General features: G+C 41.9%; 1 protein-coding gene across 8 annotated transcripts in view; it reads right to left on the bottom strand.

Moving 5' to 3' along the window:
• Positions 1–21,534, bottom strand: part of ITSN1 (intersectin 1) — a 118,536-nt gene extending 97,002 nt beyond the window's left edge. For 6 of the 8 annotated variants that reach the window (XM_072328622.1, XM_072328631.1, XM_072328640.1 and 3 more), the window contains exon 1: positions 21,390–21,528. The gene's annotated coding sequence lies outside the window, so the exon portion shown is untranslated. Of the gene's footprint in view, positions 1–21,389 lie in introns of all 8 variants that reach the window. The other 2 variants (XM_072328675.1, XM_072328684.1) reach the window with 1 other exon arrangement.
• Between the last annotated feature and the right edge of the window lie 36 nt (positions 21,535–21,570).

Genomic DNA, 21,570 nt, shown 5'->3' with positions numbered 1-21,570 from the left:
GTGGTTTTGGAAGAAAGATCTCAACCTCTTCCAGGAGCGATGAGATTTTTGTCTCTTCTGGCTGCCTAAGGGATACACTGCCCCAAATACATTGTATTTCTTCAAGACGTTAGGTCAAAGTTCAAGAGAAATGTTATGAAGAATGTTCTTGGTCAAATCAGACCTTTAATGCTCAGAGACATCTTTATTAAAGTTCAGCCAGCAGATTTCTTTGCTATCCAGATCGATAACAGGCTCACTGTTTTCTCCAGTTTCCCTTTCACCAAAACACTACTTGGTTTTGGTGATATATAGTAGTAGTATATATGTAGTATTTATATATAGTGGCTATAGTAGCTTACACTTTCAGGTGTGAGTTCATTTCTTCAATTAACCTGAAAATACTTACGTTAATAATTCCTCATTTAATCAGTAAGCAGTGTGTTCAGGATATTCTTTCATTCAAGACTATTTTTTTCAGAGCAAGTTCACAGATGTATTCCTTTTTTCTTCCAGCAGGTGAGAAGCAAATAACTGCTTATTAGTATTAACATTATTCTTCTGAAGCAAACAAGAATGACAATCCCCATTCCAAAGCTCAGGAAGCAATGGCAGTCAATGGGAGAAAAGACTCTCGTAGCCTGGTGAGACTGACTAAGGGTCCTAAACTAGGAGCAACTAGAGAAGGTGATATCATTAGGAACACTGAGCTTTGGCCAAGGGTTGGTGTGGCACTGTTTGGGGATGTCAGGGTTAAAGGGATTGTCCCTGCTGTTGCTCTCCAGCCAATCCTATAGAATCAGAGCACATCTGAAATGCTTGTATACTAACAAACACAACACCAAGAACAAATGGGACAAAATAGCAGCTTTGGATCTTTCTCAGAACTACAATGTCATTGGCATCAGAGAGACTTGGTAGGATGAGTTCTGTAAGTGCTGGAATGGAGGGATATAAGCTGCTCAGGAAGGACAGGCAGAACAGGTGCTGTATGTAATGGAAAGATGAGACAGGGAGCTAGTTAGCTGTGTCCCCCAGGAATCTGTTGAAGCAGATTTAGAGGTCTACAGAAGTCGGTTGCCTTTCAAGAACCACCTTTTAACAGGCCGGGAGTAGGCAATCCTACGGTGCCACATATCAAGCAAATGTCATAGAATGTGAGCCTGCCTGCACAGAGCTTCTCCTGGAACTAGGGCAGAACAAGAAAATACATGAGCTCTAGAAGCACAGTCTGGCTTCATACAGTGAATACAGAGCTGCAGTTTACATCTGTAATGGGAAAACAAGGAAAGTCAAACAGCAATTCGAGTTTGCACTGGCCTCTGTTGTGTCAGGTAGCAAAAGAAGCCAGCATTACACCCAGCTACCAAATGAGTATGAGAGAAGACCCAGGAAACTACACATGTTAGTCTAAACTTAGTTCTTGGAAAAGTTTTGGAATGATAAAATGGTTGAAAAGCAAAGCTCATGGGAACATATTAAACTGAACTACATTTGGCTGGCACCATCACCAGCAGCATTTGCTAAGGCTTAATTCTAGGACCAGTTTTGTTTAATGCTTTTATCAATGGTCTCCATGCAGGAATGAAGTGTAACCTTAGCAAGTTCACTTACAATACTAAACTTGAGGCGCTGCTGACACCCTGGAGGGACAGATTAAGGCTGGACACAAGACTGGGAGAAAAGAAAGCCAGGAGGTGACCTCAGGGAGACCCCAGAGAGGTAGATCATGTGCAATGCCTGTCAGCATTCAAAAAGAATTGGGATAATGTCCTTAACTAACTTTTGGTTAGCCCTTAAGTGGTCAGACACTTGGACTTCATTTGTAGTTTCCTTCCTTCTGAACAATTATTCTATTCTAATTCAAGGTAGAAGTTAACAGCGTAACTTGGAACAAAAACCTACTTCATTCTTATCGTGAACCACAAACACATTTTGCACGAGGGAACTGCAAGGAGCAGATAAACTAAATGATAAAGTTGGAAATAGAAAGTTAAATAACCCGACATCTTCCAATGTGATTACATTCAGCAACTTCATCCAGATAAGAAATACTGCTGATGAGTACACATTACCAGCAGTACTCAAATAGCTCCCAGGTACTGTATTTAAAGTATTTCAGGACACTAAGGACTATGTAAGCAAGCAAAAAGCCACTCCCTTAAGCAGTTCCCAATTTAATCAAATGGAATTAACACTGGGAGGAAAGCAAGCAAAGGCTGCAGTGATAAGAGCATTTGGTTGTATACTTTAACCAGCACTGTTTGAATTGCTGTTTCTAATTATACACATATATACGGTTTTTAATCTTGACAGCATTTCATCCAATAATTCCAGTCATGAGTGAACTGTGTTTGAATTACAGTATCTTTTTAAAAAGATGACAGAGTTTAATTTGAACAGATTGAACGTAATCTATATAATCTATAAGCTGTTATATTGAAAATCTGAAACACAAGAATGATGGAGTTAAAATACATACTATAGCTTAAATATAACCTTAATAATAGCCAGACATTTACTTCAAGAAGGATTTATTAAGAAGGAGAAGGAAATGAACGACATCACTGCTAGATACAAAAGTATTGCATTCTCTTAGACTCTCCAAGTCTGTCTTATTTGACAAACATGAACTTGAGCAGTGATCTCAATTGCCACTAAGTACTCATTTGTAGTTATAGTGAATACTAGCAGAATCAGACAAAGAAGATTGGTTCTGCTATTTACCTTAGGCAAAATGAAACAGTGATGCTTTATTTCAGAACTGTTAATCTAGCTGTCTCCAAGGCTCAAGGATCACTAAGTAGTGGCGATGTCTTAAAAGATATACTAGGAATAAAAGAGAAAAGTGGACAAAGCCTGGAGTTCAGCCTTAGCCAAAGGAAAGCCATTTCTGACAAAGTCTATGTGTTTTCTAACACCTAAGTGCATGGTTTATGTTATGGATATACTAACATACCATTCTAAGGAAAGGCTGACAGTCACATCATACTTTCAACTTAACCATCTCTGACTTCTTAGCGTTGCTTGTTCAGAGAGTTGAACACAGTTGTTCTGAAAGCCCAAAGCAGCACTGGCTGACTTCTATTTCACCAGGCATTTCTCCCTTGTCAGTTTTCTAACCTTTCCAATCCACATAACAAGTAACCTTGTTTCTTCCTTTACTGCCTCAGCAAAAAATAGCCTAGTTACAGAATAGTATGATAACACTTTATTTTTTTTTGTCTTGCAGATTAACTCTTTCCTTATTCCTACACTGAATATCACAGCACAAATGCTTTCTGTCCTTCTGGGCCACATCCTATATTGAGGAGTACATTGCTGTATTACTTGCAAGTCAGAGAACTCCTAAGTATACCAGAGGTTTGCTGATAGAACAACACAGCTCTACATGAACTCTCCCATGTTTCACCATGTCACCCCATTGTTCCTGCCTCCTCATGCATCATTTTGATCTACCATTCCTACCTGTTCCTCCTGCAGCTAAAGCCCCCCAACCCCTTTTTTTATATCCCTGCACAAGCTCAAAAGTGACAAGGGGATGGAGGTGGCAGAGCTGTGCTTCCTGTCACAAGGTTGAAATGCAAAGGAATTACCAAGACAGTTCAAATCAGTGTTCTCCCTTTCCAAGTAGGCCAACATAGCTGCATCTAATATTAGACGTGCCCGGATCAAAAGTCTCATCTCTCTGCTTGATGCTCTCAGGCTCTCTAGAAAAGTAGTCATGGCCCCAACCTGACAGAGTTCAAGAAGCATCTGGACAACAAAGATGTGGGGTTTGAATTTTAGGTGGTCCTGTGAGGAGCCAGCAGCCAACTCCATCTTAGTTGGTTCCTTCCAACTCAGTGTATTCTATGATTCTATGAATAAGGACAGCAAAAGGAATAGGTCAGTCATCAAGTCTTTCTTAAACAGCAGCAACTGCTTTCCATCACAAAGTTTCACCACACATAGAACAACCTTGATGCCATGAAGCTATGCTGTGCAAATCCCCACTCTCATCTAAACACGATAGCTGAAGACACTGTAAAAAGGGGGGGAAAGATTCAGATGTTCTCAGCTCTTTCACTTCATATTTCCCACCTCTGCCTCAAAGTAACATTTATGCTAGAAGTAGAGTAAGAAGGAAGTAAAATCCTGGAGTCAGCATGTCTATGTTGAGAGAGTGCAGGAGCTGTGTGGTCCTTCCCTCTTTCCTCCCTCTAGACAAAGCCATAAGGATAAAAAGGTTTAATAGGGCAGAAGTGGGATAAAGTTGGTGCTATAAAGGAAACCGCAGATGGCTCCTTTCTTTGAACTGCTCCAGCATAGGCCAGTTTGTTTTCCACAAGCATCTGCTCTTTTGAACTCTTTGAAGAGCAATGATCATCAGCTGCATAAAAAGTTGTATGGCAAAAGGTATATGCCATAAGCAAGCAGATTTTCAAAACAGTGTTTTATAAGTAGGAGCTATTCAGTGTCTATTAAGCTACAGCATCAATATTAAGTGAAATAGCCAACACCTCCCATCCATGGGCCTTCTGCTCTGTATGTCTTCATAGCTCTGCCTTCTTAACTCTTCTGTATGATGCTATCAGGGCCAAGAGCAGACATGCATTATGTCCTTCAGGCAAATATTGCTGCTATGTTCTCTTTTGGTCACACTTGATCCTGCTGTTCAGTCACAGGTTGATTGTAACAGTTCTTGACTAGCCTGCTTGACTAGAGCAAACAGCTTTCGCTGTACTACAGTTATGTGGCAGAGGGGAGACAGTAAGGGGGAAAGCATGAGAAACTGCCCTGTGAGCACCACACTCAGAAAGGGAGGAGGTGGTGCTCCAGGTGATGAGCTGGGATTCCCCTGCAGCCTGTGAAGATCATGATGGAACACGTATTTCCCTGCAGCTTATGAATAATCCACTAGAGAGCAAGATCCATGCTGTAGTCCACGGAGGACATCAGAGCAGGTGGATACACCATGAAGGACTGTGGCCCACAGAAAGGCCATGCCAGAGCAGGGAGAAAGTATCAGGGAGAAGGAGCAGGAAAAAAAAGAGCTGCGAGAGACAGGCCTGGATCCACTGCAGAAGAAGCAAGAATAAAGGAATGAAGTTGAACATGGGAGAAAGGGGAAATAAGTGAGGAAAGGGTGATTTCATTTGTCTTTGTTTCTCACTGCCTAAGTCTATTTGAATTGGAGATCATTTCCCCTCAGTCAAACCTGCCATGGGCAAATCAGAAAGCAACCTCCACGTCCTCATCTGGACTCAAGAGATTTTTCATCCCATTTTCTCTCCCTTCCTGGTGAGGAGAAGAGAGAGAGAGAGCAGCTGGATGGGCCTCCGGCAACCAGCCGAGGTCATCTCATCACAACATGGTAACTTAAAGAAGCCCATATTCCACCCATAGATGACCCTGACCCTTCAGGAAACATAAAAGGCTACATAGGAAATGACACAACTGTAAGAAGTAAGAACAGAGAAAGCTGGTCTGATTTATGAAAATATTTTTATGTAAGTATATGTAAATATTGCATGAAAGTTAAGTATTCACCGACTGCCATTCATTTGGTAACCAACAGGCTTTTAGAAACTGGATGGAAGTGCTCTGTAAACAGTAGCAAAGATAAAAAGTCATCAATGCTACATTTGAGTCAAGTAAGTGGTGACAATTTCTGTTTAAAGAAAGATTAAAGACGAGAACATTGTCTCTTCCCTTTTTCATATCAGAAACCCATACAAAAAACAGTATCAGCTACACCAGCTACAATTGAATGATACTCCTCAGTCTCCGGAATTGAAGATGAGCTCGGAGCAGGCACCTTCAGAAGCGCATTTGGAGAGCTACAGTAATAAAAACAATATGATAGTCCCTTGTGAATAGAGAGAATATACTTGAATCTAAAGCAGATGACATACTACAAGGAAGTAGCTACTGAAGCTTCATGTCTTTCACAGAACAGGACATTTAGTTACCGCTTTACTTGTGATGAAACTTGGAACTCCTTTTTCAAGAGCAGGATCAACAGTCACTGGTTTTACAGAAAGTGAAATACTTCTTCTGTAACCAATCCAAACGGAGCAATAGGACATAACTTAATAAAGGAGAAGATGCCTTTGGCGGAAAATAAAAGTTCCAAAGACTTATCTGATGTTACTAACAGTATTAGTCCAACATTTAAAACAACTATGCTTTTAACAGACAGTAAAAAGACAAATCAGCACTTTAAATAGTACCTTCATTATGGAAAAAAAGAGCAAGACCATTCCAGCTGCATCAGCAAGACAAAGCCATTTACAGACACAAAGATGCTCTACAAAACCAAATCCTCAAACAAAATTCTGAAGCAAGATTATTCCAATCTATAAACCCTATTTCTATATTAAATGGACTTTAAGTATCACTGTAAGTATGGTTGAATGCCACCAAAAAGGTTTAAAGGCATGCAATAAGTTTCATTCCTAGAAGACAAAAATGCATTCTAACATTGCCACCAAAAACATCTTAAGCACAACAGGCAAAATCTGAGTCCTTGCTGAGGTAAAAGATTCTTCACGTATTAAGATACAAGCACAGAAACTAGCTTGTTAAATAGATTAATGGCAGTAATAAGGAGTTTAAAGGCAGCAATGAAATTACAGAAACTGAAGAGAAAAAAAAGAAAACTTTCCATATATTTCACTAAAGCAGAAATGCTTTGATTATGTAACAGATTCCTTCAAACCACACACACTGAAGTTCAGGTTTTTCCCCACTACAAATAGAAATCTCATAGGTGGAAGTAAGAGTTTCACAGGAAGAACTGAGAGAGCTCAGATTCTGTGAGAAGCAGCTGAACGCCACAATTACTATCCCACATCAACACTTTCTAAGCATTGAGCAGCTGATGGGGAAACGGGATCACACAAACATCAGATTGTAAAGCTCCAGGCTATGAACACTTCATTTCTGCTGAGAGAAACGGGGCCACTTCTATTTAACATCTTTATTAATGATCTTGATGAGGGGATTGAGTTACTTACCCTCAGTAAGTTTGCAAACACCAAGTTGGGAGGGAGTGTTGATCTGCCTGAAGGGAGAAGGGCACTACAGAGGGGCCTGGATAGACTGGATCAATGGGCCAAGGCAAATTGTATGAGTTTCAGTAGGGCCAAGTGTCAGGTCCTGCATTTTGGTCACAACAACCTCAGGCAAAACTAAATGCTTGGGGAGAAGTGGCTGGAAAGCTGCCTGATGGAAAGGGACCTTGGTGTGCTGATGGACAGTTGGCTGAATATGAGCCAGCAGTGTGCCCAGGTGGCCAAGAAGGCCAATGGCATCCTGGCTTGTATCAGGAATGGTGTGGTGAGCAGGACTAGGGAAGTCATTCTGCCACTGTAGTCAGCACTAGTAAGGCCTCACCTCGAGTACTGTGTTCACTTTTGGGCACCCCAGTACAGAGAGGACACTGAGGTGCTGGAGCAGGTTGAAAGAAGGGCAACAAGGCTTGTGAAGGGCTTGGAGAATGTGCCCTATGAGGAGAGACTGAAGGAACTGGGGCTGTTTTGTCTGGGGAAAAGGAGGCTGAGGAGAGATCTTATTGCTCTCTTCAAATACCTGAAAGGTGCTTACAGCAAGTGCGGGGTTGATCTCTTTTCACTGGTGACAGGTGACAGGACAAGGGGAAATGGCCTCAAGTTGCACCAGGGGAGGTTTAGGTTGGATATCAAGAAAAATGTCCTTACAGAAAGGATTATTAAGCAGTGGAATGGGCTCCCCATGGAGGTGGTTGAGTCACTGTGTCTGGATGTGTTTGAAAACTGTTTGGATGTGGTGCTCAGGGACATGATTTAGTGGAGGGTTGTTAGTTAGGGTAGTATGGTTGGGTCGTGGTAGGACTCGATGATCTTTAAGGTCTTTTCCAACCTGAGGTGATTGAGTCAGGAATTATTTCAAGTCCATTCAGGAAGTAATCAGGACATGCACAAACTAAAACCAGGAAAAGCAGTAGACAGAGATAGTACATTTTAAAGAATGTACCTGTAGCAAGCAGTTAGGAAAGAGGTGCCCATCCTCTGGTATTTATAGGTGACAAAATGGCTTGCCTTGATAATGCATGGGTTATAGGGAGGGAATCACATGCACAGGCATTTCTTATGCTTGATTTGGAAAACAGGCCACTTTGTTATGGCCTCTCTGTAAATGACTAGGGAAGTACACATGGTTAATAGTTCTGAAAAGAGCAATTTCCCTGGAGTGCAATGTTTTAATATCTCCTTAAAACCACCATACTTGCAAGTTTTAAGAACGCTGGCTATTAATCAGTGTCCAACTACACACATAAGTACAGTCCTGCTCATAGATTATAGCATAATCCTCATTCACGAAAGCTGTCCAGTGGCAATACTACAAACAGACAATCTGAACTCTGGGTGTCCTCACACTCATCCCTTCAGCAAAGGCAGATAAAGAAAAATGTAAGTGAAGAGATTAGACACTTATGAGGAATAGTAAAGGAAAGGCCAACAACCAATAAGAGAAGCCTGACAATGTCTGGACTTGTTGTCTGCTATGGTCACAAGCTGTACCTGAGGAGGTCTAGATCAAACATAAGAAAAAACTTTCTTAGAGAGTGGCCAGGCACTGAAATGGCTGCCCAGGGAGGTGGTAGAGTTGCCATCCCTGGCAGCATTCAAGAGGCGTCTGGATCAGGAGCTACAAGATACTGTTTAGTTGCCTGTGGTAGCAATGGTAAGGGGAAGATGGTGGGACTGGATGATCTTGTAGGTCCTTTCCAACTTTGTGATTCTATGATTCTATACAAGCAGGAAGAATGAGATGCTTCAGAAGACTTCACGGCTCACCCACCTTGAAGTTTAAACATAATTACTTCCATCCCTTCAATAAATTCCCAGATGTCTTACTCTGTTCTTAGAAAGATTAACTTTTCCCAGTTTCATGTTCCTGAGATCATACAAAAACACTCAGATGATCTTACTGCCTAGTGATGACAATACAGTAATTTGAAGATAGCAGTTTGTTTCAGGATCTAGTTTGCCTAGAAATTAGAAAGTAACACCAACAACAAAAAACTCAGGTAGTCAAGAGATCTGTAAGACCTCTTCTTTTTGCCACCTTCCCTCACAACATAAGCCTTGAAGAAAAAGGGTTGTTGAATTGGAAAAACAACTAGTTTTCTTGTTGGTTTCAAACTGGATAGAAGACATACACTGGGAACGACCAATATACTGGTATGTCTCTGAAAGCAGACAAATACACCTAATCCTTGTACCTAACCTCGAGACAGCTTTTCATTTCTATGCTGCTGATAACAACTTCAGCATAGAGAATGCAGCCAAAGCTCAGAAAAATTCCAAAATAAACAGCTCACAAAAAAGCATGTGTATACATTTGTAATAAGGTTGAAAACCTTCAACTGCGTGTAATAGAAGGATGGCTATACATACGCTGCTCTAATGGAGGAGGTACTCCAGGAATACTCTCATTTTTATCTAGCTATTTAGTTGACTGTAATCTACTAAACTAATATAAGCAGTTTGCATAAGTCGCACTGTTTCCAGTCCAGTGAGCACTGCATCCATGGCAGACATATGTCATATCTAATTCAGTTATCACTTCTCACAAACAGAAAACAATACTGTAATAAGATTTCTTCTAAAAAACACATTGAGAAAGCAATGTTACTTTCCCTCAATTCTCCACTTCTTGGTCACTTCATCAGGCACTTAGTGTTAATACAGCAATAAAACCATATTGCTAGGCATAAGAAATGCTGGGAAAAAGGGAAACGCACCTCATTTGGCTAACAAGATTACATTTGCTGGTCATTAATCAGGCACGCATATATACACACACTTGGGAAGATGTATTAGAAATCTGTGGTTTAAGATTATCAACTACATTTACTTACTACTGCAGGCACAAATGTTAACATACCTTCATGTGAGAATAATAGATACAAAAAAGTTTCTACTATTTATGGTGAAGGAGGAATCTTCATTTGCAACCTCATAGCTCATGCTTGTATTAGCAGCAGATTAAAACTTAGCAGCCAAAATGACTACTGTCACCATTCATTCAAATTACTTCACCAGGAACCTACTGCGACCTTTAAGGTGATCTCACTCTGAACAGGACTAAATTTCTCAATTTGGTATGTTAAAAACAAGGGCAAGTTTACCTTGAAAACCAAGTCTTATGACTCCAACAGAAGATACCATGAAGGCCACACTCTGCAGCAGAGACATCATACAAAAAGGTTTGTGGACAGCTGTGAAGGAAGCTTGAAAAAGCAAAGGCTAACATTACTGAGACAGTACATTCAGCACCAGCTTTTCAACACACGCCGACTAGCTTCTGTGCAGCACAGCATAGTCTAAATGCTGGCAAGCACTAAGATGTTAAAAATAAACTTTGGACTCTAAAAATACATTTCTGATTATTTACCTTCTGCATTAGGACATGAATATGAAATCTGAGTTTATACTGAAGCTTCTACGCCTTCTCCAATCATTGCAGCTAATAAGTTAGCTTCTGAAGTGGCAAGCAATATTTTTCTCTTAACCATCTGTGTAGGCTAAAGACATTTAACATTAAAATGAAGTTGACGTAAGAACAATGATCACATGCCTAATCAACAACTTGAGTGCTATTTAACCAGAGGAGGCACTAAATACGGCAAATAAGATAATACAGAATTTTCTACTAGATACATTTCACTCCCAAGTTGTGAACAGACATAACAGGTCCCATTAAGCAGCATATTATGAGAAGTGTGGGACAGAGCAAGAACAAGATTGTTAAATTAATTTCCTCTAGAAACCCATCGGTAATTAATTTTCCTAAAGCTCAAGTGCTATTTTCTGTCACTTTAAGGCACCAGGATACACAGGTTTCCAGAGAAGCAATAACATTAATCTCTTACCAAATCAACTTTACCTTCTCACATCAATGAGCGATATAGCACCCACAGACATAAAATTACAAGAACGTGCCTCAGCTCTTATCTGCTTAAATACAGTTGCTGACACATTCAGAACCCAAGTACTGAAAGTACTCCTTGAAACATACAGCTGTTTTAGCGCAACTTCTAAGCAGGAAACACCAAATTATGCAAGAAAAAATTCCAGGAAAAAATGCCAGTTCATGTGCTCTAGGAGGAAAAAAGCAGCAGCAAGTAATCCTCAAAGCCTCTCAGCAAGCACTGCCAAGAGATGCACTGACATTCTAGACTGAATAGACCATTTATACTCCTGCTTTTCCTTTTTAATCCTCCATTTAGCAATGTCCAAGCCAACTGTCCTGAGCTGCAGAAGTTCACGTATATAGCTAGAATTCATGTTTTTACTTCAAAAACCTGCTGAAAAATGTCACTAATTATTTGACTGCCACTATTTGACTGCAATTAATTGAATCCTGGAAATGATTCCCTTTGTGAAAGGAGAATCGGTCAGCTTTGGAAATCAGCAATTTCAGATTAATACAAAGATCCTACCAAGATTGGGAGATGGCAAATGTTCCAGGTGATCTGCAACAGTTGCAAGGCAGATGTAATTTTGTTACTGGTTTCAGTCCGAAGTGAAGTGTTGCAGACCCGTGATGGAAACCGAGTTCAACTTCATTTCTGAGATACTAATCTCTAAGTTGGCGTATCAACTGAACAGACACACCAAGACGCAAGAAAGAAAATAAGCTGTAACGCTAAAATGCTACAGCCTGGCCAAAAATGTGAGTAATCAGATACACGGTGCCAAAGGTCACAGCATCCACCAGCGGCGCTGCTCATGCAAGCCGTTGAAAAACAGTAATAAAGAAGTCCCACAAAAAGGCACTAAGCCAGCATCTCCCCAAGAGAAAAGGAACTTAACACATTTTTTCAGTTACCTTGCCAATAACCTCCCCACTGTATTCAACCCACTAAACATTAAAATCTGGAAGAGATATAGTGATTCTATAGCAACCAGCTGCTGAGATATTTTTCAAAGAGAATAAACTGAACAGAACTGCCAAATACTTTCCCAACAAATTTAGTCCATTCCTAGTGGGAGCAGGAAAGTATGTTCATTGCCACGATTCAAGACACAGTGCAAATCTGAGGTCATTACAAAACTGGAGTAATATAAACCAAATCAGACATTCAGGAACAGGTAAACATACAAATTGTAGGTATGCAAATTGCCATTACTAGCAAGACAGACATCATCCTATAGGCCTCTCCTTCAGAGCAGCACTTCTGTGAGATTCTTTTTCTGCGTTAGTTACTCCCATCACCAGCAGGCCAACTTTACAGATACTTCCATGCCCCTAGAAGAGTCTATTCAGGAATCTTCTGGAAATACAGATATACTCAGCCACATGAACATGTCAGGTTCCCAGCACATCACTTGGGTTCTGCAGCCTTACAGAGAAAGCAGTAATTCAGTAGTCTCTGTGTTCAGATGCAACCATTCCTACTGTCTGTTTCCTCATGTATATGAAAAGGTCCAGTCTCCCTGTGTGCCTACAAACAAATCAGCTAAAACTTGTATCTCAGTGAAATGAGATTCAGAGAACATTAGATTCCAAATCAGTGGTTTCCCTTAACTACTCTAAGAAAAGAAATTTCTAGGTAACATGCAAAAATAACTAAATAAAAATGAAGCCTGATATTAGGTTTATATACATCATCCCAAGAATGCATCTCCAGAAGTCATCTTTCAGAAGTCTACACCACAAAAGAAAGGTAGAAGTTGCCTAACTACATAGCTTCTCTAGCTTTTATCACAATAAAGCTTTGTTCCTATTTACATTTGCACAGAATCAAGTCTTCCATTTTAATGAGAGACAAAGCAAACTAATATGAGATGGACTTATCATATCATAGAATCATAGAATGGCCTGGGTTGAAAAGGACCACAATGATCATCCAGTTTCAACCCCCTGCTATGTGCAGTCACCAACCACCAGCCCAGGCTGCCCAGAGCCACATCCAGCCTGGCCTTGAATGCCTCCAGGGATGGGGCATCCACAGCCTCCTTGGGCAGCCTGTTGATTATGTTCACCTTCTTCCATTATCTAGCACAAGGATAACAGCAGAACTCAACACGTAGATGTTTAAAACATCATACTTAAGACAGAGTCCCATTTTTCCTCTCCATCTACATTCCTTGCAGCGTAGTCCTGTTAACCAAGTGATTCATTTCTTTTCCCCTGCTGTAGAGCACAGCTCAACTAAGTAACCTGGGTACCTCTACTTTAGGGAGATCCCTGTGAATCTGGGAAAGGATAATAAAGCACAATAATGAATCTCCACAGAAAAAGAAATTTCACAAGGTTTTTCGTATCCAGCTTTCCTAAGTTTCATTTCTGCATACAAAGTTGTGCTGTGTCAGCGTTCTGTATTCATGATGCTGACATGGTTTTGAATTTCAGTTTGGGAGGGAGGAGGAGGGACATGACTTTTATTTTTTAAATAAGGGAATGAAATGTCCATAACTTCTCAAGCAGAACACCACATTTGGATGTTGAAGACAGGTATTCAAAAGATTCAGCATGAAGTTATTCTGTATATACATTCAGGAAAGAGACTTTCCTGTAGCAGTCTCCCTGTCCCATTCAGCCTGCACTCTGCTTTTCCCAACAAATCCCTGATGGTTTAACTAAGAACTGGATCAAGGTAAATCCTGGAAATGCAGGAACCTGGCGCTGCCCTAAAGAATTCAAGAAACTCTCGGAATTAAGCAACTTCAGCAGGGATCCCCATCTTCCTTGGTTCTATGGTATAGCTCTTTCCTGCTCAAATACAGCAAGCAGAAAATCTAAAATGAATGCAATGTGATTTCTGAAGCTTCATGCAACTTCTGATCACAGAAACATTATCATCTATCAGAACCAGTTCCAACTGGGAAGGGGAAATAATCCTCTCTATTACACAGAAGCACTTGAAAGAAAGAAAAAGAAAGAAAAAGAAGTAACACAATAGGCAGAAGGTTTATTATTCGGCTATCAATGAAGCCTACCAAGCACCCAGAAACAACTACCAGCTGAAAAGACTACAGTCTTTCAGCCTGCTGAAATTTCAGCTAGCATGTCATCCCTGGAACACGTTCAAATTCCTCAAGCCAGCAACTAACAAGAGCCAAAAACACCAAAAGGTCAAAGCTCCGTTCCTCCTAGCCTTGCCTCCTAGCCAGTGATGAGACCAGTAAGGAAAACAAATAAAAAGAAAATTAAAAATAAATAAAAAATCTACATATTTCTGCTCTTCTCAGCCTTACAGTTCACCTTCCTCAGCAGGAACTCAGAAGGCCGCACCAAGACGGGGTAGCAGAGAGGAACTAGCCCAGACTCAACCAGCTGCCCATGAAATCTGCAGTCCTAATATTGAAACATTCTTAGCTTACTTTCAGCAGGAACTGTAAAAAAACAACAGAAATAAATGGAAGCATCTAAATACCCGAAGACACTACATCACATCAAAAGTAGCCTCTGCTATACAAAGGCTGCATTCAAACTAAGACTCTGTAAAATCAGGTGATGTTCACATGAAACAGCTGATGGCAAGCTTCTCCTTGTTGCTGTAAAGGAAGATTTCATCAAATATTTTCAATCTGTCCCATTTTTCTCCCCCAACACATTTAGCTCTGCTCTGGGGGCATTAAGATGACCCAACACTAAGACAGCCAGACTCACACACACAAAAATACTATGCTGATTTTATTAACCCACTATTACTTCTTTTCCTCCTTATTCACACACACCAAACACCACCATCCGGCCCTGCACTACAGGATGCCAGGATAAATCTGGCTTTATTAATGTATGGAGTTTAAAACCTATCACTAATTAGTCCACAGTCTTCACCAAGATTTTCCTTATAGGATAATCCAAACCTCAAGTAGAACAAAGAGGTGGAAATAAAATTGCTAGATTTCTTAGAATAAGAATTGGAAGGTGTACCTAAGTATCAAGTTCTATATAAAGCTCACAGAATACATCAGGTAAGTTCCAAAAGAGTTGGTGGGTTGTTTTTTCTCCATTTGTTTCTTTGGAGCGAGGGAGAATTGGTTGGTTCAATTCAGAAGATAGCCTTACTTATGTAACAACACAGACTTGTTCTTAAGTAACCACGTTCTTGTTTATACTCTAAAATAGAAGCAGATTAAACTCTTTGAGTTCAGTTCACCCAACTAGTTAATACCGATCGTCAGGTGTTAAAGAAGCCATGCAACAGCATTTGCCCACATCCTTAAGAGGATGTTTCTTTTCCCCTTCTCCTTCCAAAAAGCCTCATACAGCAAAATTGACTTGCATCATCTACATACAACGAATGCAAGTTCTATGCAATGCCATCAGATTTAAGTGTTGAGTTTAAATAGTACCACCAGACATTCTTGGGTCTTTTTTAAGGAACTGGTCCATTCCCACATTTGATGCCTTAAATTCAGCACTCAGTCCAGAGGATTTCATATTTTTGTTTCACAAGAGTGGATTCCAGTTACGGTGCACAGTTCATCCATCTATTCTGATTGTGCAAAAGAGGGTGACTAATCAATCTAAAAAGCATGGAACGGTTAAAGAGAAAACGTTGCACAAGCCTTAATGCCATTCAGATTATTCCGGTAAGAACAGAATGAAACATAGCCTGAGCTAGGACACTTGTTATGAGCAAGACTGATTCAAAGATTATAAAAGCATAACCAGCGGTAGGAGTCCACAACTTTGGTTTCACATTGACTAACAAGCTCTCCTTTCAAAGTCCAAGATCACCCTCTTTGTATCACACCACCACTGCATGAAGGGATTTCAGCCAGGAGTTGACACTCAGGACTACCAACAGCGACAACGTGGCTGACTTCTCACCACAGGCAGTCAAAGCTCATCCTTAGTGCCAGCATTACACCACACAAACAAGGAAATGGCATTTATCATCTTCCCCTGCCCACAATATCATCGTACAGATTGCCAGCGCTCCCTGAAGCAATATCATTTTATTGGATCCTTACACTACTATAGTGAAAACTACACTGGATTTCAAGTGAGCTCTTTTCCACCTAAATGATACTGTTTATTCTCTTCAGTTGACAAAGAACTCATTCTAACATACAATCAACTCTTTTATCTACACAAACCACTTGAGGAAAATAATTACAATTTAGCCAGTAGATTCTTCAGAAGTTGCTCTTTGCAAACCTTCACCCAGAGTTACAGAATCATTTAAACTCCCATTTAATTTTTCCAAGTGCAAGAAAGCTCCTCAAAGTCCAGCAAATCTTGAAAGCTGCCAACATTTAACTGTATTAAAAGGAAAAACTGAAGTTAAAAGTAATTCAGGAATGCAGTACATGCAAGTTTAAGAGCCCACTGTCCTGCAAGACAGCATGACAGAGACCTAAAACAGGGACCAATTCCACCAGTTGACCCTACTTAAACCTCTCTTACAAAGCAAAACCAGGTAAGTGAGCTTCTGTCTAACTCTCCTCTCCATGAACTCTGGAATCCCCCACAGAAGCTGCACACAGCTGAAAGCCATATGCCTGCGAGGAACTCTTCACAGGTGCATCTATATTTGGTGACATTCTCGTCAGCTCTCAGCTCTGCACGGCTACAAGCACGTGCGCATACAGAACAGCTTGCAGGATCAGGGATTAACAACGTGAAGCTGGTGTCTAAACAGTGTAATGTAACTGGAACGAGGCAATTGAACAGATCTGCTCAGTCTTTATCTTCTTTCTTTTCTCACCATGACCTAATAAAAACTTTAATACAAAAACAGCCATCTTTGATAAGAATCACAGAATCCTTAGGTTTGGAAGGGACATCTGAGGGTCATCTAGTCTAATTCCTGCTATGAACGGGGACATCACAGCCAAATCAGGTTGCCCAGGGCCTGACCCAGCCTCACACTGAAAGTCTCCAGGGACAGACCATCAACTACATCTCTGGGCAACCTGTTCCTACACCTTGCCACCCTCACTGTTAAAGACCTTTTTCCTTATATCCAGCCTAAACCTCCCTTCTTTGAGCTTAAAGCCATTTCCCCTTGTTCTATCACCACAGACCCTGCTAAAAACTCTGCCCCCTCCTTTCCTGTAGCTCTCCTTTAAACACTGAAAGGCTGCTATCAGGTCACCTCGGAGCTTTCTGTTCTCCAGGCTGAACAGTCCCAGCTCTCTCAGCCTGTCAAGCATCAGAACGTCTCTGCATTAACTCAATTTGATCTTTTCAAGTTACATACGCAGCTGACTTCATACAAAACTTGTTCAGCTCAAAGGGCATCCAAGACTCTCCTGTTCTGTAGAGACACATGACTGAATTAGCCTCCTGGTAGTCACTACTGGATCTCTCCTTTACAGTTCAACTGGTAAGGCAAAAGTAAACAAGATTTTTAAAGTGTGCTGATGATATATCTATGAATTGAACATTTATATGAAGCAAGTTCAACTGCATCTTACAATACAAACAATGCAAAGAAAACTCCTGTCCAATCATTTACGGTGAATTAGTGATCTGTAAGTCTATGTCCTTTCTATGCAGACTGGGTACCATCAAAATACAAAAGAAAATCTGGACTCTTAAGCCAACAGATCTTCAGTGACACTATTTTCCTAGTAATTCTAGGGCCTGTTTCACCTATGCTATTAGTACTGAGAAACGTGAGGGAACGTAGAATCATAGAACAGCCCAGGTTGCAAAGGACCACAATGATCATCCAGTTTCCACCCCACTGCTATCTGTAGGGTCACCAACCAGCAGACCAGGCTGCCCAGAGCCACATCCAGCCTGGCCTTGAATGCCTCCAGGGATGGGGCATCCACAGCCTTCTTGGGCAACCTGTTCCAGTGTCACCACCCTATGAGGGAAAAACTTCCTCCAAATATCTAACCTAAACCATACCATGAAGCCAATGATTTTCAAGGATAGCCCCAACCCAAAAAAACTTATTCCTGAAAGTCTATAGTATCTGGACTTTAACTGCCAAAAGTGTGGTCACCACACATATCCTGTGGGGACATATAACCACAGCGATAGTGGGAGGCTGAAGCAATATAGTGAAAGAGAAATGCACTGCAGGGATTTAGGTTTCAGGCAGTTAATAGTGTTATTGTTTTGAAAGTCCAAGCACTTTTTACACACGCAAGAAGTCAGCTTCAGAGGAAAAAAGGAAGACAACCTCTGAAATGACACCAGCATTTATCTTATAAGCAACACTTGCAAAAGGAAACTGCAAAATCCAGCACATGCAATTTTGGTATATTTCATAAGAAAAAAAAAAAAAAAAAAAAGAGTATGTACCATTTCATTTCATTTTTCTGCATCAAAAATGAAAAGTAGAAAAAAAACCTTTTTTGTCCGGTGAACTGGCAGAACTGAACCTCTCTTCACTCCCCCATTAACACAAATATTTTTATGGGCGGTCATCTTCTACGCTGGTTAAAATGCTGGACTGATACTCCAAAATAAGTTGACAAATTCCAGTTTCAATTGCAGAAAAGCCTTTAAGATCAGCAATTAGAAACTAATCTCTCCTACACAAATGGCGCCTGCTCTGCCAAGAAAGCGACCACCTCTACCTCCTGCACACACCTACAGCCCTCTAGACAAACTCATTCTACACAGGGGGATCAGCTCTGCATCTACACGCACATCCCGTAACTACTTGTTTTGGTTTTGTATGAGAGATTAGGAATCAGAGTTGGGCACTTTAATTGCCAACTGCAGTATATCAGGACATACCTACAGCAACAATGCCATTCAGCAACCATCAGTGGGATCTGGCATACTAGTCTTTAATTTCAGAAAGGGTGCTCTTTAAGGCAAGGCAACTACTTCTGGCACATACACCACACTGAAATGTTGGCACCTCATAGGAAAGTTTTATGCATACAAATAGTGCATCATTAGACCTCAGACTAGACCAAAGTTCTAATTGTCTAATCTACCAGCCAATTTCATGCTATGCAAGTAAAAACAAAACCAACTCTGGGCGTAGAGGCCATTTCAAGTTCAGCAGCTGCATTAAATACAATAGCAACAAGCGCTCAACGTTCCTAGCCAACTACAGGCTGTTTTGGCTTTATTTTAATGGTAAAAAGTTCTCATCTCTTCGCTTCCATGCAGATTAATTTCTGAGACATCCCTGCCTGAAATGCATACTACAAACAAATCCTCCCGCTGAAGATTTTATTCTACTCCTCCCACTACTAAAGGCAACATAAGCACTTGTTCAATGCTGGTAACTCTCGATGACGATCTTCTTCCCTCTCTTCAAAGCATTGCCAAGACTTTCATTTAAATTCTTTGCTTTTTAACCTATTCTACAGGCAGAAATCCTTCTTTTTCCTGGTGTTATCCTACTGAAAACTAAAATTACCATCTATGCTTGCAGCACAAAGGTAGATCAGAAAAGGCTATTTGGCATCACCATTCACAATGATTTACTTGCTAGATTTGCATTCCTTCCTGAATCCAAATCTAACCTAATTGCATGATTAGAGGTATTAACAAAAAAGTATGCAGATTTCCCACCAGCTAACTACAGTAGCAGCAGACAGAACAGGCATTGAGGGTCACTGCTTTGAGACACCGGCTCTTGCTTTACTGTACCTTAATAGTTATTCCACCAAACTGGGATACAAAGGAAAATTAAAGAAAAAAAACTCTTCTGAAAACCAACTTATCTTACTGTCTCCGGTTCCAGATATTACAGTGGGAACACCAGAACTGAAAGAATTAAGTGTGGTTTGAGAAGGAGCAAGTGCAAAGAGCAACCCGCTTGGCTCAGATGAAGTCTGAGCCTAACACACTGGAGAAACTGTTCAGAAACAGTTCATCTGTACGAAACACGACCCCTGTAAGGCTGCCAAAACCAGTCAGGGCATACAAGTGCTAATCACGCGAGCTAAAATGGTCCAAGCTGATTGCCTAAATGTGGATGACTGTCTAGCTTAAATGTAAAGTTAACGCAAAGAAGGCAACCATTTTCCTTACCAACAGGCAACCAGTACATCTTAGCCCCCCACCACAGGCAAGTACACCCCTGGCTGCTGCAGCTGGGAGCCTGAATATAGCTGATATAAAACTCCTCCTTCAATATCATACCCTCCTAATGAGGGCTTGGGAAAAGCAGCACACACATTTCACAATGGAAAGAACTCTGTAACCAAAGCTCACTGCTCTGTTAGGAACCACACTGTATAAAAACACCATCAAGTTGTAAGCATTGAGGGAGGTTACAGGTGGCTAGAAAGAAAGGGCAGAAGATTAGGACCGAGTGTGCAATAGCACTGCGCAGTCCAATACTCTCCAGAGCCATCAACATGGACACCAAGAGTTTATTTGACTGAGGAGAAAACGCGTGTATCTGGAGGTTTCCTTGAAATACTTTTTTGTTAAAATAATTAACAATCACCTTGAGCATATTTTGCCATACAAGATATGAACAAGCAACGTACCTTACAGCTATAGGGCAGGATCCTGAATTGGAAGGGACCCATAAGGACCACTGAGACAAACTCCAGGCTCCACACAGCAGCACCCAAAACCAAACCCTGCATCTGAAAGCTTTGTCCAAACGCTCCTTCAACTCCTGCACTCACGGTGGTGCCCACAGCCCTTCACCGTTGGTGAAGAACCTTTTCCTGACATCCAATGGGGGAAAGAATGGTATGGGAAAACAGGCTGTTTCCTTGTCCTAAGACGTACCGCACCGTCACATTTGGGATACCACTTCTTTTAACGGGAAAAAGCATTCATTCAACAACGCTCTCTTACTCACATCCATAGAACCGGTTTTCTTATCACAACACCCACGCCCCACGGGAAAGCAAGAGTTCAAAACACCGCTTTCTACGAGCCGAATCACCGTTCCTTCCCAAATAACGGAGCGGCTGAATCAGAACAAAAGGAGAACCTAGCCGTAAAGTGACCGACGGCAACGAGAAACGGATGGACCGAGCAACGCCGTCCTCCCCCCGCAGTCCCACCAGCGGCGCCGCGCTCCCTCGCTGCGTGCCCTCGCCGAGCCCCGCTCCGTGCGCGCCGAGAGACGCTGCCCCCGGCCTCCCCCCCCCAAAGCGAGGCGCGATGGCTGCCGTATGACCGAGCCGCGCAAGCCAACCGGCACCGCATCGCCCCGCTTCTCACCGCCCAGGCACCGCCGCAAAGGAGAGAACAAATGCAAAATAAAAAATAAAAAGAAAAAAAAAGAAAAAAGAAAAAAAGATAAAGATAAAGATAAAGATAAAGAGAGAGAGAAGCCGGCGGGCAGCGGCCACACGGGGGGCTCCACGCACCGCGCGGGGGACACGGAGGACGAAGGGGGCAGCGAGGCGCGTGTCAGCCCGGCCGCATCGGGCGGAGGCACTGCGGGGCCGGGGGCGCCGCCGTCCCCACCGCGAGGGCGCGCGAGCCGGCGGCTCGAAGCGAGGCGGTACCCCCCCCTCAGCCCGTACCTCATATCTGCGCGGGCCGCCGGGCCCCGCTCACACCCATGGCGACGGCGGGGGGGATGGAGGAGCCGGAGCGGCGCCCGCCACCGCCTCCGCCAGGCGCACCATCCCCTCCCGCTGCCTCCTCAGCCGCCGTCTGGCGGGCGGTGAGGGGAGGAGCCCACACCGCGCTCGCCCTCGCAGC

Source organism: Excalfactoria chinensis, chromosome 1, assembly GCF_039878825.1.
Source record: "Excalfactoria chinensis isolate bCotChi1 chromosome 1, bCotChi1.hap2, whole genome shotgun sequence".
Lineage (NCBI taxonomy): Eukaryota > Metazoa > Chordata > Aves > Galliformes > Phasianidae > Excalfactoria > Excalfactoria chinensis.
This window is presented reverse-complemented; position numbering and strand designations above follow the sequence as displayed.